Source organism: Opisthocomus hoazin, chromosome 21, assembly GCF_030867145.1.
Source record: "Opisthocomus hoazin isolate bOpiHoa1 chromosome 21, bOpiHoa1.hap1, whole genome shotgun sequence".
NCBI lineage: Eukaryota > Metazoa > Chordata > Aves > Opisthocomiformes > Opisthocomidae > Opisthocomus > Opisthocomus hoazin.
Window position 1 is genome coordinate 13,697,730 of NC_134434.1, and position 14,714 is coordinate 13,712,443.

Here is a 14,714-nt window from a genome sequence, read left to right on the forward strand (position 1 = left end):
CTAGCCCCTTCTGGCTGCCAGCTATCTGCAGACGTTCGCACTTTCGGAGCAGGGCTGTGAAAGGAGCGTGGCTGGGACAACGCACATTCCCCACAAGCGTTTGAAGTTTCAATTGGCAAGATAAGCAAGAAGCCCCATTCTCTGTGCCTCTATGCGAACAGTGCCATGGGCAGATGAGGCTGAGTAACAGATTTCCAGGCTAGCCCCTTCTGGATGCCAGCTATCTGCAGACATTCTCACTTTCAGAGCAGGACTACGAAAGTAGCCTGGCAGGGACACCAGCATTCTCAGTCTAATTTTGAAGTTTGAGGTGGCAAGACAAGCAAGCAGCCACGTTCTCTGTGCCTCTATGCGAACAGTGCCATGGGCAGATGAGGCTGAGCAACAGATTTCCAGGCTAGCCCCTTCTGGATGCCAGCTATCTGCAGACGTTCGCACTTTCGGAGCAGGGCTGCGAAAGGAGCCTGGCAGGGACACCAACATTCCCAGGCTACGTTTGAAGTTTCAGGTGGCAAGACAAGCAAGCAGCCCCGTTCTCTGTGCCTCTATGCGAACAGTGCCATGGGCAGATGAGGCTGAGCAACAGTTTTCCAGGCTAGCCCCTTGTGGCTGCCAGCTACCTGCAGACGTTCGCATTTTAAGAGCAGGGCTGCGAAAGGAGCCTGGCAGGAAAACAAACTTTCCCAGGCTACGTTTGAAGTTTGAGGTGGCAAGACAAGCAAGCAGCCCCAGTCTCTGTGCCTCTGTGCGAACAGTGCCATGGGCAGATGAGGCTGAGCAACAGTTTTTCAGGCTAGCCCCTTCTGGCTGCCAGCTACCTGCAGACGTTCGCATTTTAAGAGCAGGACTGCGAAAGGTGCCTGGCAGGGACACCAACATTCCCAGGCTACGTTTGAAGTTTCAGGTGGCAAGACAAGCAAGCAGCCCCGTTCTCTGTGCCTCTATGCGAACAGTGCCATGGGCAGATGAGGCTGAGCAACAGCTTTCCAGGCTAGCCCCTTCTGGATGCCAGCTATCTGCAGACGTTCGCACTTTCGGAGCAGGGCTGCGAAAGGAGCCTGGCAGGGACACCAACATTCCCAGGCTACGTTTGAAGTTTCAGGTGGCAAGACAAGCAAGCAGCCCCATTCTCTGTGCCTCTATGCGAACAGTGCCATGGGCAGATGAGTCTGAGCAACAGTTTTCCAGGCTGGCCCCTTCTGGCTGCCAGCTACCTGCAGACGTTCGCATTTTAAGAGCAGGGCTGCGAAAGGAGCCTGGCAGGAAAACAAACTTTCCCAGGCTACGTTTGAAGTTTGAGGTGGCAAGACAAGCAAGCAGCCCCAGTCTCTGTGCCTCTGTGCGAACAGTGCCATGGGCAGATGAGGCTGAGCAACAGTTTTCCAGGCTAGCCCCTTCTGGCTGCCAGCTACCTGCAGACGTTCGCATTTTAAGAGCAGGACTGCGAAAGGAGCCTGGCAGGGACACCTCCATTCTAAGGGTACGTTTGAAGTTTCAAGTGGAAAGATAAGCAAGCAGCCCCAGTCTCTGTGCCTCTGTGCCAGCAGTGCCATGGGCAGATGAGGCTGAGCAACAGCTTTGCAGGCTAGCACCTTCTGGCTGCAAGCTATCTGCAGACATTCTCACTTTCAGAGCAGGGCTGCGAAAGGAGCCTGGCAGGGACACCACCATTCTCTTGATACTTTTGAAATTTGAGGTGGCAAGACAAGCAAGCAGCCCCAGTCTCTGTGCCTCTGTGCGAGCAGTGCCATGGGCAGATGAGGCTGAGCAACAGCTTTCCAGGCTAACCCCTTCTGGCTGCCAGCTATCTGCAGACATTCGCACTTTCGGAGCAGGTCTACGAAAGGAGCCTGCCAGGGATACCACCATTCTCAGTCTACTTTTGAAGTTTGAGGTGGCAAGACAAGCAAGCAGCTCCAGTCTCTGTGCCTCTGTGTGAGCAGTGCCATGGGCAGATGAGGCTGAGTAACAGATTTCCAGGCTAGCCCCTTCTGGCTGCCAGCTACCTGCAGACGTTCGCATTTTAAGACCAGGGCTGCGAAAGGAGCCTGGCAGGAAAACAAACTTTCCCAGGCTACGTTTGAAGTTTGAGGTGGCAAGACAAGCAAGCAGCCCCTGTCTCTGTGCCTCTGTGCAAGCAGTGCCATGGGCAGATGAGGCTGAGCAACAGCTTTCCAGGCTAAACCCCTTCTGCCTGCCAGCTATCTGCAGACGTTCGCACTTTCGGAGCAGGGCTGCGAAATAAGCCTAGCAGGGACACCACCATTCCCAGGCAACGTTTGAAGTTTGAGGTGGCAAGACAAGCAAGCAGCCACGTTCTCTGTGCCTCTATGCGAACAGTGCCATGGGCAGATGAGGCTGAGCAACAGCTTTCCAGGCTAGCCCCTTCTGGCTGCCAGCTACCTGCAGACGTTCGCATTTTAAGACCAGGGCTGCGAAAGGAGCCTGGCAGGAAAACAAACTTTCCCAGGCTACGTTTGAAGTTTGAGGTGGCAAGACAAGCGAGCAGCCCCTGTCTCTGTGCCTCTGTGCGAGCAGTGCCATGGGCAGATGAGGCTGAGCAACAGCTTTCCAGGCTAGACTCTTCTGCCTGCCAGCTATCTGCAGACGTTCGCATTTTAAGAGCAGGACTGCGAAAGGAGCCTAGCAGGGACACCTCCATTCTAAGGGTACGTTTGAAGTTTCAAGTGGAAAGATAAGCAAGCAGCCCCAGTCTCTGTGCCTCTGTGCCAGCAGTGCCATGGGCAGATGAGGCTGAGCAACAGCTTTGCAGGCTAGCACCTTCTGGCTGCCAGCTATCTGCAGACATTCTCACTTTCAGAGCAGGGCTGCGAAAGGAGCCTGGCAGGGACACCACCATTCTCTTGATACTTTTGAAATTTGAGGTGGCAAGACAAGCAAGCAGCCCCAGTCTCTGTGCCTCTGTGCGAGCAGTGCCATGGGCAGATGAGGCTGAGCAACAGCTTTCCAGGCTAGCCCCTTCTGCCTGCCAGCTATCTGCAGACGTTCGCACTTTTGGAGCAGGGCTGCGAAAGGAGCCTGGCAGGGACACCACCATTCTCTTGATACTTTTGAAATTTGAGGTGGCAAGACAAGCAAGCAGCCCCAGTCTCTGTGCCTCTGTGCGAGCAGTGCCATGGGCAGATGAGGCTGAGCAACAGCTTTCCAGGCTAGCCCCTTCTGCCTGCCAGCTATCTGCAGACGTTCGCACTTTTGGAGCAGGGCTGGGAAAGGAGCCTGGCTGGGACACCAACTTTCCCAGGCTACGTTTGAAGTTTGAGGTGGCAAGACAAGCAAGCAGCTCCAGTCTCTGTGCCTCTGTGCAAGCAGTGCCATGGGCAGATGAGGCTGAGCAACAGCTTTCCAGGATAGCCCCTTCTGGCTGCCAGCTATCTTGAGACGTACGCACTTTCGGAGCCGGGCTGAGAAAGGATCCTGGCTGGTTCACCACCATTCCCAGCATGCGTTTGAAGTTTCAACTAGCAAGACAAGCAAGCAGCCCCGTTCTCTGTGCCTCTGTGCAAGCACTGCCGTGGGCAGATGAGGATGAGCAACAGCTTTCCAGGCTAGCCCCTTCTGCCTGCCAGCTATCTGCAGACATTCAGAATTTCGGAGCAGGGCTGCGAAAGGAGCCTGGCAGGGACAACCCACATTTCCCACAAGCGTTTGAAGTTTCAATTGGCAAGATAAGCAAGAAGCCCCATTCTCTGTGCCTCTATGCGAACAGTGCCATGGGCAGATGAGGCTGAGCAACAGCTTTCCAGGCTAGCCCCTTCTGCCTGCCAGCTATCTGCAGACATTCAGAATTTCGGAGCAGGGCTGCGAAGGAGCGTGGCTGGGACAATCCACATTCCCCACAAGCGTTTGAAGTTTCAATTGGCAAGATAAGCAAGAAGCCCCATTCTCTGTGTCTCTATGCGAACAGTGCCATGGGCAGATGAGGCTGAGCAACAGCTTTCCAGGCTAGCCCCTTCTGGCTGCCAGCTGTCTGCAGACGTTCGCACTTTCGGAGCAGGGCTGCGAAAGGAGCCTGGCAGGGACACCAACATTCCCAGGCTACGTATGAAGTTTCAGGTGGCAAGACAAGCAAGCAGCCCCGTTCTCTGTGCCTCTGTGCAAGCAGTGCCATGGGCAGATGAGGCTGAGCAACAGCTTTCCAGGCTAGCCCCTTCTGGCTGCCAGCTACCTGCAGACGTTCGCATTTTAAGAGCAGGACTGCGAAAGGAGCCTGGCAGGGACACCTCCATTCTAAGGGTACGTTTGAAGTTTCAAGTGGAAAGATAAGCAAGCAGCCCCAGTCTCTGTGCCTCTGTGCCAGCAGTGCCATGGGCAGATGAGGCTGAGCAACAGCTTTGCAGGCTAGCCCCTTCTGGCTGCAAGCTATCTGCAGACATTCTCACTTTCAGAGCAGGGCTGCGAAAGGAGCCTGGCAGGGACACCACCATTCTCTTGATACTTTTGAAATTTGAAGTGGCAAGACAAGCAAGCAGCCCCATTCTCTGTGCCTCTGTGCGAGCAGTGCCATGGGCAGATGAGGCTGAGCAACAGCTTTCCAGGCTAACCCCTTCTGGCTGCCAGCTATCTGCAGACGTTCGCATTTTAAGAGCAGGGCTGCGAAAGGAGCCTGGCAGGAAAACAAACTTTCCCAGGCTACGTTTGAAGTTTGAGGTGGCAAGACAAGCAAGCAGCCCCAGTCTCTGTGCCTCTGTGCGAACAGTGCCATGGGCAGATGAGGCTGAGCAACAGTTTTTCAGGCTAGCCCCTTCTGGCTGCCAGCTACCTGCAGACGTTCGCATTTTAAGAGCAGGACTGCGAAAGGTGCCTGGCAGGGACACCAACATTCCCAGGCTACGTTTGAAGTTTCAGGTGGCAAGACAAGCAAGCAGCCCCGTTCTCTGTGCCTCTATGCGAACAGTGCCATGGGCAGATGAGGCTGAGCAACAGCTTTCCAGGCTAGCCCCTTCTGGATGCCAGCTATCTGCAGACGTTCGCACTTTCGGAGCAGGGCTGCGAAAGGAGCCTGGCAGGGACACCAACATTCCCAGGCTACGTTTGAAGTTTCAGGTGGCAAGACAAGCAAGCAGCCCCATTCTCTGTGCCTCTATGCGAACAGTGCCATGGGCAGATGAGTCTGAGCAACAGTTTTCCAGGCTGGCCCCTTCTGGCTGCCAGCTACCTGCAGACGTTCGCATTTTAAGAGCAGGGCTGCGAAAGGAGCCTGGCAGGAAAACAAACTTTCCCAGGCTACGTTTGAAGTTTGAGGTGGCAAGACAAGCAAGCAGCCCCAGTCTCTGTGCCTCTGTGCGAACAGTGCCATGGGCAGATGAGGCTGAGCAACAGTTTTCCAGGCTAGCCCCTTCTGGCTGCCAGCTACCTGCAGACGTTCGCATTTTAAGAGCAGGACTGCGAAAGGAGCCTGGCAGGGACACCTCCATTCTAAGGGTACGTTTGAAGTTTCAAGTGGAAAGATAAGCAAGCAGCCCCAGTCTCTGTGCCTCTGTGCCAGCAGTGCCATGGGCAGATGAGGCTGAGCAACAGCTTTGCAGGCTAGCACCTTCTGGCTGCAAGCTATCTGCAGACATTCTCACTTTCAGAGCAGGGCTGCGAAAGGAGCCTGGCAGGGACACCACCATTCTCTTGATACTTTTGAAATTTGAGGTGGCAAGACAAGCAAGCAGCCCCAGTCTCTGTGCCTCTGTGCGAGCAGTGCCATGGGCAGATGAGGCTGAGCAACAGCTTTCCAGGCTAACCCCTTCTGGCTGCCAGCTATCTGCAGACATTCGCACTTTCGGAGCAGGTCTACGAAAGGAGCCTGGCAGGGATACCACCATTCTCAGTCTACTTTTGAAGTTTGAGGTGGCAAGACAAGCAAGCAGCTCCAGTCTCTGTGCCTCTGTGTGAGCAGTGCCATGGGCAGATGAGGCTGAGTAACAGATTTCCAGGCTAGCCCCTTCTGGCTGCCAGCTACCTGCAGACGTTCGCATTTTAAGACCAGGGCTGCGAAAGGAGCCTGGCAGGAAAACAAACTTTCCCAGGCTACGTTTGAAGTTTGAGGTGGCAAGACAAGCAAGCAGCCCCTGTCTCTGTGCCTCTGTGCAAGCAGTGCCATGGGCAGATGAGGCTGAGCAACAGCTTTCCAGGCTAAACCCCTTCTGCCTGCCAGCTATCTGCAGACGTTCGCACTTTCGGAGCAGGGCTGCGAAATAAGCCTAGCAGGGACACCACCATTCCCAGGCAACGTTTGAAGTTTGAGGTGGCAAGACAAGCAAGCAGCCACGTTCTCTGTGCCTCTATGCGAACAGTGCCATGGGCAGATGAGGCTGAGCAACAGCTTTCCAGGCTAGCCCCTTCTGGCTGCCAGCTACCTGCAGACGTTCGCATTTTAAGACCAGGGCTGCGAAAGGAGCCTGGCAGGAAAACAAACTTTCCCAGGCTACGTTTGAAGTTTGAGGTGGCAAGACAAGCGAGCAGCCCCTGTCTCTGTGCCTCTGTGCGAGCAGTGCCATGGGCAGATGAGGCTGAGCAACAGCTTTCCAGGCTAGACTCTTCTGCCTGCCAGCTATCTGCAGACGTTCGCATTTTAAGAGCAGGACTGCGAAAGGAGCCTAGCAGGGACACCTCCATTCTAAGGGTACGTTTGAAGTTTCAAGTGGAAAGATAAGCAAGCAGCCCCAGTCTCTGTGCCTCTGTGCCAGCAGTGCCATGGGCAGATGAGGCTGAGCAACAGCTTTGCAGGCTAGCACCTTCTGGCTGCCAGCTATCTGCAGACATTCTCACTTTCAGAGCAGGGCTGCGAAAGGAGCCTGGCAGGGACACCACCATTCTCTTGATACTTTTGAAATTTGAGGTGGCAAGACAAGCAAGCAGCCCCAGTCTCTGTGCCTCTGTGCGAGCAGTGCCATGGGCAGATGAGGCTGAGCAACAGCTTTCCAGGCTAGCCCCTTCTGCCTGCCAGCTATCTGCAGACGTTCGCACTTTTGGAGCAGGGCTGCGAAAGGAGCCTGGCAGGGACACCACCATTCTCTTGATACTTTTGAAATTTGAGGTGGCAAGACAAGCAAGCAGCCCCAGTCTCTGTGCCTCTGTGCGAGCAGTGCCATGGGCAGATGAGGCTGAGCAACAGCTTTCCAGGCTAGCCCCTTCTGCCTGCCAGCTATCTGCAGACGTTCGCACTTTTGGAGCAGGGCTGGGAAAGGAGCCTGGCTGGGACACCAACTTTCCCAGGCTACGTTTGAAGTTTGAGGTGGCAAGACAAGCAAGCATCTCCAGTCTCTGTGCCTCTGTGCAAGCAGTGCCATGGGCAGATGAGGCTGAGCAACAGCTTTCCAGGATAGCCCCTTCTGGCTGCCAGCTATCTTGAGACGTACGCACTTTCGGAGCCGGGCTGAGAAAGGATCCTGGCTGGTTCACCACCATTCCCAGCATGCGTTTGAAGTTTCAACTAGCAAGACAAGCAAGCAGCCCCGTTCTCTGTGCCTCTGTGCAAGCACTGCCGTGGGCAGATGAGGATGAGCAACAGCTTTCCAGGCTAGCCCCTTCTGCCTGCCAGCTATCTGCAGACATTCAGAATTTCGGAGCAGGGCTGCGAAAGGAGCCTGGCAGGGACAACCCACATTTCCCACAAGCGTTTGAAGTTTCAATTGGCAAGATAAGCAAGAAGCCCCATTCTCTGTGCCTCTATGCGAACAGTGCCATGGGCAGATGAGGCTGAGCAACAGCTTTCCAGGCTAGCCCCTTCTGGCTGCCAGCTACCTGCAGACGTTCGCATTTTAAGAGCAGGGCTGCGAAAGGAGCCTGGCAGGGACACAACCATTCCCAGTCTACGTTTGAACTTTGAGGTGGCAAGACAAGCAAGCAGCCCCAGTCTCTGTGCCTCTGTGCAAGCAGTGCCATGGGCAGATGAGGCTGAGCAACAGCTTTCCAGGCTAGCCTTTTCTGGCTGCCAGCTACCTGGAGACGTTCGCATTTTAAGAGCAGGGCTGCGAAAGGAGCCTGGCAGGGACACCACCATTCCCAGGCAACGTTTGAAGTTTGAGGTGGCAAGACAAGCAAGCAGCCACGTTCTCTGTGTCCCTATGCGAACAGTGCCATGGGCAGATGAGGCTGAGCAACAGCTTTCCAGGCTAGCCCCTTCTGCCTGCCAGCTATCTGCAGACGTTCGCACTTTCGGAGCAGGGCTGCGAAAGGAGCCTGGCAGGGACACCAACATTCCCAGGCTACGTTTGAAGTTTCAGGTGGCAAGACAAGCAAGCAGCCCCGTTCTCTGTGCCTCTGTGCAAGCACTGCCATGGGCAGATGAGGCTGAGCAACAGCTTTCCAGGCTAGCCCCTTCTGGCTGCCAGCTGTCTGCAGACGTTCGCACTTTCGGAGCAGGGCTGCGAAAGGAGCCTGGCAGGGACACCAACATTTCCAGGCTACGTATGAAGTTTCAGGTGGCAAGACAAGCAAGCAGCCCCGTTCTCTGTGCCTCTGTGCAAGCAGTGCCATGGGCAGATGAGGCTGAGCAACAGCTTTCCAGGCTAGCCCCTTCTGGCTGCCAGCTACCTGCAGACGTGCGCATTTTAAGAGCAGGGCTGCGAAAGGAGCCTGGCAGGGACACAACCATTCCCAGTCTACGTTTGAACTTTGAGGTGGCAAGACAAGCAAGCAGCCCCAGTCTCTGTGCCTCTGTGCGAGCAGTGCCATGGGCAGATGAGGCTGAGCAACAGCTTTCCAGGCTAGCCCATTCTGCCTGCCAGCTATCTGCAGACGTTCGCATTTTAAGAGCAGGGCTGCGAAAGGAGCCTGGCAGGGACACAACCATTCACAGTCTACGTTTGAACTTTGAGGTGGCAAGACAAGCAAGCAGCCCCAGTCTCTGTGCCTCTGTGCAAGCAGTGCCATGGGCAGATGAGGCTGAGCAACAGCTTTCCAGGCTAGCCCCTTCTGGCTGCCAGCTATCTGCAGACGTTCGCACTTTCGGAGCAGGTCTACGAAAGGAGCCTGGCAGGGACACCACCATTCTCAGTCTACTTTTGAAGTTTGAGGTGGAAAGACAAGCAAGCAGCCCGAGTCTCTGTGCCTCTGTGCGAGCAGTGCCATGGGCAGATGAGGCTGAGCAACAGCTTTCCAGGCTAGCCCCTTCTGCCTGCCAGCTATCTGCAGACGTTCGCACTTTTGGAGCAGGGCTGGGAAAGGAGCCTGGCTGGGACACCAACTTTCCCAGGCTACGTTTGAAGTTTGAGGTGGCAAGACAAGCAAGCAGCTCCAGTCTCTGTGCCTCTGTGCAAGCAGTGCCATGGGCAGATGAGGCTGAGCAACAGCTTTCCAGGATAGCCCCTTCTGGCTGCCAGCTATCTTGAGACGTACGCACTTTCGGAGCCGGGCTGAGAAAGGATCCTGGCTGGTTCACCACCATTCCCAGCATGCGTTTGAAGTTTCAACTAGCAAGACAAGCAAGCAGCCCCGTTCTCTGTGCCTCTGTGCAAGCACTGCCGTGGGCAGATGAGGATGAGCAAAGGCTTTCCAGGCTAGCCTCTTCTGCCTGCCAGCTATCTGCAGACATTCAGAATTTCGGAGCAGGGCTGCGAAAGGAGCCTGGCAGGGACAACCCACATTTCCCACAAGCGTTTGAAGTTTCAATTGGCAAGATAAGCAAGAAGCCCCATTCTCTGTGCCTCTATGCGAACAGTGCCATGGGCAGATGAGGCTGAGCAACAGCTTTCCAGGCTAGCCCCTTCTGGCTGCCAGCTACCTGCAGACGTTCGCATTTTAAGAGCAGGGCTGCGAAAGGAGCCTGGCAGGGACACAACCATTCCCAGTCTACGTTTGAACTTTGAGGTGGCAAGACAAGCAAGCAGCCCCAGTCTCTGTGCCTCTGTGCAAGCAGTGCCATGGGCAGATGAGGCTGAGCAACAGCTTTCCAGGCTAGCCCCTTCTGGCTGCCAGCTACCTGCAGACGTTCGCATTTTAAGAGCAGGGCTGCAAAAGGAGCCTGGCAGGGACACAACCATTCCCAGTCTACGTTTGAAATTTGAGGTGGCAAGAGAAGCAAGCAGCCCCAGTCTCTGTGCCTCTGTGCGAGCAGTGCCATGGGCAGATGAGGCTGAGCAACAGCTTTCCAGGCTAGCCCCTTCTGCCTGCCAGCTATCTGCAGACGTTCGCATTTTAAGAGCAGGGCTGCGAAAGGAGCCTGGCAGGGACACAACCATTCCCAGTCTACGTTTGAACTTTGAGGTGGCAAGACAAGCAAGCAGCCCCAGTATCTGTGCCTCTGTGCAAGCAGTGCCATGGGCAGATGAGGCTGAGCAACAGCTTTCCAGGCTAGCCCCTTCTGGCTGCCAGCTATCTGCAGACGTTCGCACTTTCGGAGCAGGTCTACGAAAGGAGCCTGGCAGGGACACCACCATTCTCAGTCTACTTTTGAAGTTTGAGGTGGAAAGACAAGCAAGCAGCCCGAGTCTCTGTGCCTCTGTGCGAGCAGTGCCATGGGCAGATGAGGCTGAGCAACAGCTTTCCAGGCTAGCCCCTTCTGCCTGCCAGCTATCTGCAGACGTTCGCACTTTTGGAGCAGGGCTGGGAAAGGAGCCTGGCTGGGACACCAACTTTCCCAGGCTACGTTTGAAGTTTGAGGTGGCAAGACAAGCAAGCAGCTCCAGTCTCTGTGCCTCTGTGCAAGCAGTGCCATGGGCAGATGAGGCTGAGCAACAGCTTTCCAGGATAGCCCCTTCTGGCTGCCAGCTATCTTGAGACGTACGCACTTTCGGAGCCGGGCTGAGAAAGGATCCTGGCTGGTTCACCACCATTCCCAGCATGCGTTTGAAGTTTCAACTAGCAAGACAAGCAAGCAGCCCCGTTCTCTGTGCCTCTGTGCAAGCACTGCCGTGGGCAGATGAGGATGAGCAAAGGCTTTCCAGGCTAGCCCCTTCTGCCTGCCAGCTATCTGCAGACATTCAGAATTTCGGAGCAGGGCTGCGAAAGGAGCCTGGCAGGGACAACCCACATTTCCCACAAGCGTTTGAAGTTTCAATTGGCAAGATAAGCAAGAAGCCCCATTCTCTGTGCCTCTATGCGAACAGTGCCATGGGCAGATGAGGCTGAGCAACAGCTTTCCAGGCTAGCCCCTTCTGGCTGCCAGCTACCTGCAGACGTTCGCATTTTAAGAGCAGGGCTGCGAAAGGAGCCTGGCAGGGACACAACCATTCCCAGGCTACGTTTGAAGTTTCAGGTGGCAAGACAAGCAAGCAGCCCCAGTCTCTGTGCCTCTGTGCAAGCAGTGCCATGGGCAGATGAGGCTGAGCAACAGCTTTCCAGGCTAGCCTTTTCTGGCTGCCAGCTACCTGGAGACGTTCGCATTTTAAGAGCAGGGCTGCGAAAGGAGCCTGGCAGGGACACCACCATTCCCAGGCAACGTTTGAAGTTTGAGGTGGCAAGACAAGCAAGCAGCCACGTTCTCTGTGTCCCTATGCGAACAGTGCCATGGGCAGATGAGGCTGAGCAACAGCTTTCCAGGCTAGCCCCTTCTGCCTGCCAGCTATCTGCAGACGTTCGCACTTTCGGAGCAGGGCTGCGAAAGGAGCCTGGCAGGGACACCAACATTCCCAGGCTACGTTTGAAGTTTCAGGTGGCAAGACAAGCAAGCAGCCCCGTTCTCTGTGCCTCTGTGCAAGCACTGCCATGGGCAGATGAGGCTGAGCAACAGCTTTCCAGGCTAGCCCCTTCTGGCTGCCAGCTCTCTGCAGACGTTCGCACTTTCGGAGCAGGGCTGCGAAAGGAGCCTGGCAGGGACACCAACATTCCCAGGCTACGTATGAAGTTTCAGGTGGCAAGACAAGCAAGCAGCCCCGTTCTCTGTGCCTCTGTGCAAGCAGTGCCATGGGCAGATGAGGCTGAGCAACAGCTTTCCAGGCTAGCCCCTTCTGGCTGCCAGCTACCTGCAGACGTTCGCATTTTAAGAGCAGGGCTGCAAAAGGAGCCTGGCAGGGACACAACCATTCCCAGTCTACGTTTGAAATTTGAGGTGGCAAGACAAGCAAGCAGCCCCAGTCTCTGTGCCTCTGTGCGAGCAGTGCCATGGGCAGATGAGGCTGAGCAACAGCTTTCCAGGCTAGCCCCTTCTGCCTGCCAGCTATCTGCAGACGTTCACATTTTAAGAGCAGGGCTGCGAAAGGAGCCTGGCAGGGACACAACCATTCCCAGTCTACGTTTGAACTTTGAGGTGGCAAGACAAGCAAGCAGCCCCAGTCTCTGTGCCTCTGTGCAAGCAGTGCCATGGGCAGATGAGGCTGAGCAACAGCTTTCCAGGCTAGCCCCTTCTGGCTGCCAGCTATCTGCAGACGTTCGCACTTTCGGAGCAGGTCTACGAAAGGAGCCTGGCAGGGACACCACCATTCTCAGTCTACTTTTGAAGTTTGAGGTGGAAAGACAAGCAAGCAGCCCGAGTCTCTGTGCCTCTGTGCGAGCAGTGCCATGGGCAGATGAGGCTGAGCAACAGCTTTCCAGGCTAGCCCCTTCTGCCTGCCAGCTATCTGCAGACGTTCGCACTTTTGGAGCAGGGCTGGGAAAGGAGCCTGGCTGGGACACCAACTTTCCCAGGCTACGTTTGAAGTTTGAGGTGGCAAGACAAGCAAGCAGCTCCAGTCTCTGTGCCTCTGTGCAAGCAGTGCCATGGGCAGATGAGGCTGAGCAACAGCTTTCCAGGATAGCCCCTTCTGGCTGCCAGCTATCTTGAGACGTACGCACTTTCGGAGCCGGGCTGAGAAAGGATCCTGGCTGGTTCACCACCTTTCCCAGCATGCGTTTGAAGTTTCAACTAGCAAGACAAGCAAGCAGCCCCGTTCTCTGTGCCTCTGTGCAAGCACTGCCGTGGGCAGATGAGGATGAGCAACAGCTTTCCAGGCTAGCCCCTTCTGCCTGCCAGCTATCTGCAGACATTCAGAATTTCGGAGCAGGGCTGCGAAAGGAGCCTGGCAGGGACAACCCACATTTCCCACAAGCGTTTGAAGTTTCAATTGGCAAGATAAGCAAGAAGCCCCATTCTCTGTGCCTCTATGCGAACAGTGCCATGGGCAGATGAGGCTGAGCAACAGCTTTCCAGGCTAGCCCCTTCTGGCTGCCAGCTACCTGCAGACGTTCGCATTTTAAGAGCAGGGCTGCGAAAGGAGCCTGGCAGGGACACAACCATTCCCAGTCTACGTTTGAACTTTGAGGTGGCAAGACAAGCAAGCAGCCCCAGTCTCTGTGCCTCTGTGCAAGCAGTGCCATGGGCAGATGAGGCTGAGCAACAGCTTTCCAGGCTAGCCTTTTCTGGCTGCCAGCTACCTGGAGACGTTCGCATTTTAAGAGCAGGGCTGCGAAAGGAGCCTGGCAGGGACACAACCATTCCCAGTCTACGTTTGAACTTTGAGGTGGCAAGACAAGCAAGCAGCCACGTTCTCTGTGTCCCTATGCGAACAGTGCCATGGGCAGATGAGGCTGAGCAACAGCTTTCCAGGCTAGCCCCTTCTGGCTGCCAGCTATCTGCAGACGTTCGCACTTTCGGAGCAGGGCTGCGAAAGGAGCCTGGCAGGGACACCAACATTCCCAGGCTACGTTTGAAGTTTCAGGTGGCAAGACAAGCAAGCAGCCCCGTTCTCTGTGCCTCTGTGCAAGCACTGCCATGGGCAGATGAGGCTGAGCAACAGCTTTCCAGGCTAGCCCCTTCTGTCTGCCAGCTACCTGCAGACGTTCGCATTTCAAGAGCAGGGCTGCGAAAGGAGCCTGGCAGGGACACAGCCATTCCCAGTCTACGTTTGAACTTTGAGGTGGCAAGACAAGCAAGCAGCCCCAGTCTCTGTGCCTCTGTGCAAGCAGTGCCATGGGCAGATGAGGCTGAGCAACAGCTTTCCAGGCTAGCCCCTTCTGGCTGCCAGCTATCTGCAGACGTTCGCATTTTAAGAGCAGGGCTGCGAAAGGAGCCTGGCAGGGACACAACCATTCCCAGTCTACGTTTGAACTTTGAGGTGGCAAGACAAGCAAGCAGCCCCAGTCTCTGTGCCTCTGTGCAAGCAGTGCCATGGGCAGATGAGGCTGAGCAACAGCTTTCCAGGCTAGCCCCTTCTGGCTGCCAGCTACCTGCAGACGTTCGCATTTTAAGAGCAGGGCTGCGAAAGGAGCCTGGCAGGGACACAACCATTCCCAGTCTACGTTTGAACTTTGAGGTGGCAAGACAAGCAAGCAGCCCCAGTCTCTGTGTCTCTATGCGAACAGTGCCATGGGCAGATGAGGCTGAGCAACAGCTTTCCAGGCTAGCCCCTTCTGGCTGCCAGCTATCTGCAGACGTTCGCATTTTAAGAGCAGGGCTGCGAAAGGAGCCTGGCAGGGACACCAACATTCCCAGGCTACGTTTGAAGTTTCAGGTGGCAAGACAAGCAAGCAGCCCCGTTCTCTGTGCCTCTGTGCAAGCACTGCCATGGGCAGATGAGGCTGAGCAACAGCTTTCCAGGCTAGCCCCTTCTGGCTGCCAGCTACCTGCAGACGTTCGCATTTTAAGAGCAGGGCTGCGAAAGGAGCCTGGCAGGGACACAACCATTCCCAGTCTACGTTTGAACTTTGAGGTGGCAAGACAAGCAAGCAGCCCCAGTCTCTGTGCAAGCAGTGCCATGGGCAGATGAGGCTGAGCAACAGCTTTCCAGGCTAGCCCCTTCTGGCTGCCAGCTACCTGCAGACGTTCGCATTTTAAGAGCAGGGCTGCGAAA